Below are 6825 nucleotides of genomic sequence, written 5' to 3'. Positions count from 1 at the left end.
TGGGTGGTGATTGGTGACTAGATTAAGTTGTCGAGGGCCTGCTCCATAGCTTGATTCTCCTCATCACTGCTTTCGTATTCCGACTCAAAGTATGGTGCCCAAAATCCATCTCTAGCTTCGAGTTCTGAATGCCATCGCTCAGTTTCTGGCATTGTAGGTATCCAGCACATGGTGATATAATTGATTGTTGGGGGGAGGGATTCATTTGGCATGTTGTTTTTCCACCATTCGTTTACCATATCCATGGTGTGCTCTAGTCCTTCTAGTGGTTCCCAGCTGTTCTCACTCGTCGGATATCCTTTCCATTTGACTAGGAACTGATCACTTCCATGCCAAAGGCGGTGGTCTCAGATTTCTTCAACTTCCTATTCATCTTTCTTCTCAATGATGATAGGTGCGGGTCGAGACTAGGTTCTTCCAGGGAACTTGGAGTCGTCATTTGGGTGGAATCGTTTGACAGCAGAGGCGTGGAATACTGCATTATTGCAATGGTATATGCGTCCATCCATCTGGACAGTGTAGTTCTCTGTATGCTCGTCAAAGGATATGACTTTGAAGTGTCCTCGCCATCAGGGTTGTAGTTTTTTGCTGCATCCAACATTGGTTATGAACATGTTTCCATGAACCATGAGCATATCACCTGGTAGGATAGGGACATGTTTAAGTCGTCGCTTCTGAGCAGTAGTGGTGCTTCGGAATCGGGCAGCTTTAACAGCCTGGAAGGCATCATTCCGAATTGCTTGATGGTGGTTTAGATGATCGTCGGAGGCAGGGACTGAGGAGTTCTTAAATAGTGTTGTAGGTAGGAGGGGGTATTGGCGGCCAAAGACTGCCTTGTATGGTGACATTCCCAGGGTATCTGAAAATCCGGTATTGATATATGCAGCGAGTTCAACAAGGGCTGGTTCCAAGTTGGTTTGCCTTTTATTGATCATGTTCCTGATTCTGGTCTTGACTTCGCGAATCTTTCTTTCTGCTTGGCCATTAGTCTCATGATGTCCAGGGGCAGCCATAATGTGGTTTATTCCGAGGGAGGTCAAGGTTTGCTTCCAGAATTTGGCAGTAAAGCGGGGATCAGCATCACTGACAATAGATAAGGGGTACCCATGGGGGGTAAACAGGTATCGTTGGAGGTTATTCCAGGTGTCTTTGGAGGAATCGGTAACCTTCATTGGTATAAGCCATATGTATCCAGAGAATCGATCCACAGCTACCAAGATGGTATCATATCCTGCCGACTTGTTGAAAGGTCCTGCGAAATCAATGGCGTAGAATTCAAATATTTCACATGGTATTTGGAGAGTCTGTGCTTTCCCTTCAGGTAGTTGTGTTCGCTCCTTATTTGCCAGGCAGAGTTCACATTGTTTGACGTAATCGCGGAAATCCTTGTGCATCTCAGGCCAGTAAACATATTCTGAGGCATATTGAAGGTTGCGGTGCGCACTGTGGTGTCCTTTGTTGTGAATCTCGGAGATGACATATTCTCTAATAGTCATTCCATTGAACATATGGCCTTTTAGGACGTACAGGCAATGTTCACCATAACGGGTGCTGGTATAGACCATTCTATTGGATATGTTGTAGGGGGCGAGGTCTCCATGCCTGGAGCTATCCATGGCTTTGAAGTAAATCGGATTATGGCGATATCCTGCTATCATTTGGCTTCGGAAAGATGAGGTTAATTCTTCTGTGGTTGATCTAACATCTCGTTCATCCTCAATCAGGGATCCTCTTGTTGGTTCGATAGGGGCATCCTCCTCCTCGAAGGTTTCATAGAGTTGTCGGAGATGCTCGGGAATAGTAGGGGGTATGACCGAGACCATGGTTTCATTGTTGTATACTCGTAAGGGTCCACCATACAGTGGTCGTGAATCGATTATTGGAGGAGAGGATGGTGGAGCTGACTGTGGGGGGTGTAAATAGGATATTGCATTCACGTAGGCTGCTGCTTGTTCGAATTCTGCAAGACCTTGGTATCGTGTCGGAACAGGATTAAGGGTATGAGGAGGTTGGGTCGATTCATCTTCATTGATCATCTCTTCTGCTCCTTCTGTGGTATCGAAGCTGGTGTTTTTGGAATCATCAGCAGGCATATAGTAAGGTCGCTGGTATCTGTTGCCGAACTTAATCTCAGTCTGGTGAAAGGGGCAGGTATCGTGATAACAGTGGGACCAGTGGAGTCTGCTTTGTTCAAGCTCATGAGGAGGGGTGCTGCGGAGCGTGCAATTGTCTTTCATGTCTAGCATGAACGAAACTAATCAAAGGTATCAATTGATACTCTTTGGTAAAACTCCTTAAGTATCAAAGCGATACTTAAAACAAAACATAAAACAAAATCAAGTATCAAAGCGATACTTAAAATAAAACATAAAACAAAACCAATAACCCAGTACCTGTACCGGTTACAGTGAAGCTGCCAACTACAGACCACAACCGAACCTCCCAGATGCACAGACAACGCAAGTGTCTATCAGCCAATCATCCCACATCACCCCAGGTAGCAACAATAACCACACCAGGGGGTAAGAGTTGTCAGGGTCAAAGCCATCCCCACAGATGCGAGGAGGAGATGCCTGACTGAATTACCGTAATTGCCGCAAGGACAAAAACTCCAAGGGAATGGCAATAAACAACATCGTAGGATTCCAACCGTAGAAACAAAACTTAACAAAGAGGGGCTGGGCAGGTACTGCCCTGCCATCTGAGGAATGATGCGGCCGGTACGACGAGTTGATACTTGGGAAGGTTATTAGTCTAACCCAAGGGCGATTTGTATCGCGAGAACTAAGGACTTCATTAAAACCCAACAAAAGACATGAGCTGGCCCAAAGAACGACACAGGTGATCCCCCCAAATACAATGTTCAATCCCTCCAATCAAGCGTGAAACCTGAGAGTAGACGATAGACAGGAAGCCATAGACATTTTACAGAAAGGAGCTGGTATGCGACCGTGATGAAGAGCTGGAAGTAAGAGTATCGTGAGAAACCATCAGGCGATGAAACGAGAAACAAACAAGTAGTCCACCACGCAACACCTAACAGACCACAACACCAAAGACCCCAGGAACTACTGAGCGAACTCAGATATCTCCCCCAGAATCTAAGACATCAAGGCCCATCATGATGGCGAAAGAAACGCTCAGGGCGAAGCGACGGCAAGGACGAGGAAAAGTACTTAGAACAAAGCTTGAAGAACCTATCTTCATCAGCCGCCTCGGCCTCCTTATATAGTGTTCTTCCCACTTGTAGTCATGTGACCTAAAGTGGTCACATGTGCAAAACTAAATCATAACAAACTAGTCTTGTGACCAAAGTGATCACATGCTCAAAGCCCATGACCTCATAGTGAGGTCATGTACAAAAACTCATAAACCAATCATAATGCAATAAACAAGTCGTATGACTCGACTGAGTCATATGCGCGAAACCCATGACCTCATAATAAGGTCATGTGCGAACCATAAATCATATGTGCAAGGCTTACCCGTAAGGCACACTCGTAAGGCATACTCGCCAAGCACACATCCCATGACTCATACTTGAACAATGTGCGAAAGCCTTACAAATCCCACACATAACAAATCATATAACCCGAATGAGTTATATGCGCACAACAACATACCTGTGACTCATAACCATGTGTCACATGAAAACCTTTTCCATGCCAAGCCACGTTCATGACATTAGCTCCCCTCCTCCTAAGCCTGAGTCCCATCAGGCGTTTTCTCCCAGTTTCAATAGTTCCCGTCCTGCTGAGCGCATAGTCCTTCTCAGCTTGTGGAACCTTTCGTCTGCTGTTCTCCATCTGACCCTTACTAATTCTAGGGTCAGATTCGCCATCTCGATCGTGTACCACTGATTATCGTTCAGCTGTCTTAGCTCCGCGATTGTTTTGTCGTTTGCCGAAATTATGGCCTCGGCTTGGCCAAGTTGTTCTCAGAGTCCCCGTATCTGCCTGTGTAGGCTCCTGACGTCCGGTTCCGTGTCTGCTGAGGAGTTTGGGGCCCCTCCCTCCCTGGACCACCTCCTCGTGGCCCATGCCTTTCTGGCATCCTCCCCTTCCAACTCTTTCCTGCTTCCGTCCTTGTGCGGGTAGAATCCCGCAAATATTTTTTGTGCCCTGTGCATCCTGCACCCATTTCTGAAGCATTGTTGCCAATGCTTCAGAACGTGGTCCGGGCGTGGGCCACACTTTCAACATTCCCTCAGGAACCATCCCGAGCCTTCTTTGTCGCCAAAGTGTGTTTGGCAACGGTCATAGTAGCACACCATCCATGACATGGCGTTATGCTGTGCTTGTTGTTTCCTCTCCTTAAGTACTTCATCGGTTGGCCCCATGAATGAGTATTCGGGGCTAGTGGGTGTGGTTTGGTGGGAGCTATCGTCCCAGCATTCGTGTTGTTGCAACGGCGTGGGAGACCTTCCCTCCCCTTTTTCTTGGTTGAACGTGATCATCACCTGGGCCGGGCTTGCCTGGGTATCGCTGGTGGAAGGTTGAGATGGCATCTTGTACGTTTTCGAAGTTGTGTACGAAGTACCAAGTTTTATTGTGTTCAGGAGAATATGCTGTCCACTTGGCTCGGTATTGGAGGTGACCGTGGAAGAAACGGGAATCGGCTATTTCGTCGAGCTCATATTCTGGTTCTCCGTCGAGTTCAATCGCAGGAGGAAAAATAAGTGTTTGTGAAGGAAACTTATTGTCATTGTGTAATTCGAGAAGTGAGATGTGGAATGTGTTGTGTATTCGCATTGAGGGGGGAAGGTCGAGTTTATAAGCTCGACTGCCCACTTTTTCCAGTATCTGGAATGGTCCTATTTTCTTGTAGTCCAATTTCTTTGATGGTCACATTGTATGGATATTGCGTGGTATTAGCCATACCATATCTCCTGGTTGTATGTTCGGATCTGGTCTTAGGTGCTTATCGTATTGTTCCTTCTGTCATTGTTGTGCTTGACTCATTTCGTATTGTAATGTTTCGTGTAGTTTCCCCATATCGGTTTTGTCCGGTATCACATAATTAATCGTATGATATGTGGTCTGACTTTCTGGATGTTGTCCGTAATTTGCGAAGAAGGGTGTCGTTCTGATTGTTTCTTGCTTTCCATTGTTGTATGCGAATTCCGCCATAGATAGCAGCTTGTACCAATCATCTTGTTGATAATTGACGTAAGCCCTTAAATATTGTTCAAGTATCGCATTTACCTGTTCCGTTTGTCCATCTGTTTGTGGGTGGAACGCTGTCCTCATTCTGTTTTGTAATCCCATTTCTCCGGTTACTTTCTTCCATTGTCCCGATGTGAATAGTGTTCCTTGATCCGTAATGATATTCTTTAGGAGGCCGTAAAGTCGAAAGACCTCTCTGAAGAATGTTTGTATAAAATCCCTCGTGTTGATATCTTTTCTAACTGGAATGAAATGACTCATTTTGGTCAGACGATCCACCACGACCAGGATGCTATTACAATTTTCCGATGCTGGTAGGTCCGTGATGAAATCCATAGTAATTGTTTCCCATGGTTGTTCGGGAACTTTGTTTGATTTTAGTAATCCATATGGTGCGTGTTTAGCCGTTTTCATCCTTTGGCATATGTCGCAGTTTTTGACATATCGTTTGACATCTTCGCACAGTCCTGGCCAATAGAATGACCTTGTGATGAATTCCGTGGTTTTAGCCGTTCCGCCGTGTCCTGCTATTTGGATATCATGGTGTTGTTATATGATGTCTGTCCTTATCTCCTCTTCTTCTGGGATCCATTGTTTTCCGTCGTACCACATATTTCCGTCCTTCCATTGGCATAAACCCAGAGTAATTCCTTTCATCTTCTTTTTCCCTTCCTCCAAGGCTTCTCTTATTGCCTGAATTGTTCTGTCTTTCTCATTTGCGTTTTCAATTCCTCTTTCCTCCGTTGATGTGAATTGGATAACCTTCATTGCCTCGATGTAGGTTTTGGTAATAGTGTTCATGTTTTTTGTTTGATTCTTTCGTCTTCTTTCGTTTGTGGTTTGTCACTTGCAATCCTTGTGAGAGCATCTGACTTTCCACTCTCTTTGCCTGGTCGGTATTCGATTTTGAAGTTGTATTTGCTGAGGTGTTCCATCCATCTTATCTGGTGGTCGTTCAGTTCTTTCATAGTCATGAACGGGACCAGGTTCTTGTAGTCTGTTAGAACTCAGACTGGATGGTCGTTGTTCAAAACGTATCTCCTCCATTCTTTTAATGCTTGAACTATCGCTAATAGTTCTTTGTTTGCAACATCGTAGTTGCACCCTGCGGGGGTTATTCTCTTGGATCGGTAAGACACTGGCCTCCATTTTCCATCATCGCATTGTTGCGATAGTATGCCCGAGCATACATATTTTGAGGCATCCATTTCGATCATTGTCCTTCAGTTTGGGTTGAAATGAACCAGTATGGGTGCCGATGTTAGATGCGTCCGTATTGCATCATATGCTTTTTGTTCCGTTTCTCCCCATTCTCATTTCTTGTTTTTCTTTGTTAGATTATAGAGTGGTTTTGCAAGCTTGCTAAATCCCTCTATGAACCTTCGATAAAAGTTGCAGAATCCCATAAAGCATTGAATATCTGTCTTGTTGTTTGGTTTGGCCCAATCCCATATGGCTGCTGTTTTGACAGGGTTGACCTTGACCCCACTTCAATTGATGATAAATCCGAGGTATTCTGTTTCTTCCTTATGGAATTCGAATTTTGTTGGTTTAATCTTCATTCCTGATCCTTGTATTGCGGCCATGATATTGCTGAGATCCTTTTGGTGTTGTTGTATATTTTCCGAGTATATGAGTACATCATCCAAGTATACGATAC

This window comes from Tuber melanosporum (assembly GCF_000151645.1).
Source record: "Tuber melanosporum whole genome shotgun sequence assembly, scaffold_80, strain Mel28".
NCBI lineage: Eukaryota > Fungi > Ascomycota > Pezizomycetes > Pezizales > Tuberaceae > Tuber > Tuber melanosporum.
This window is presented reverse-complemented; position numbering follows the sequence as displayed.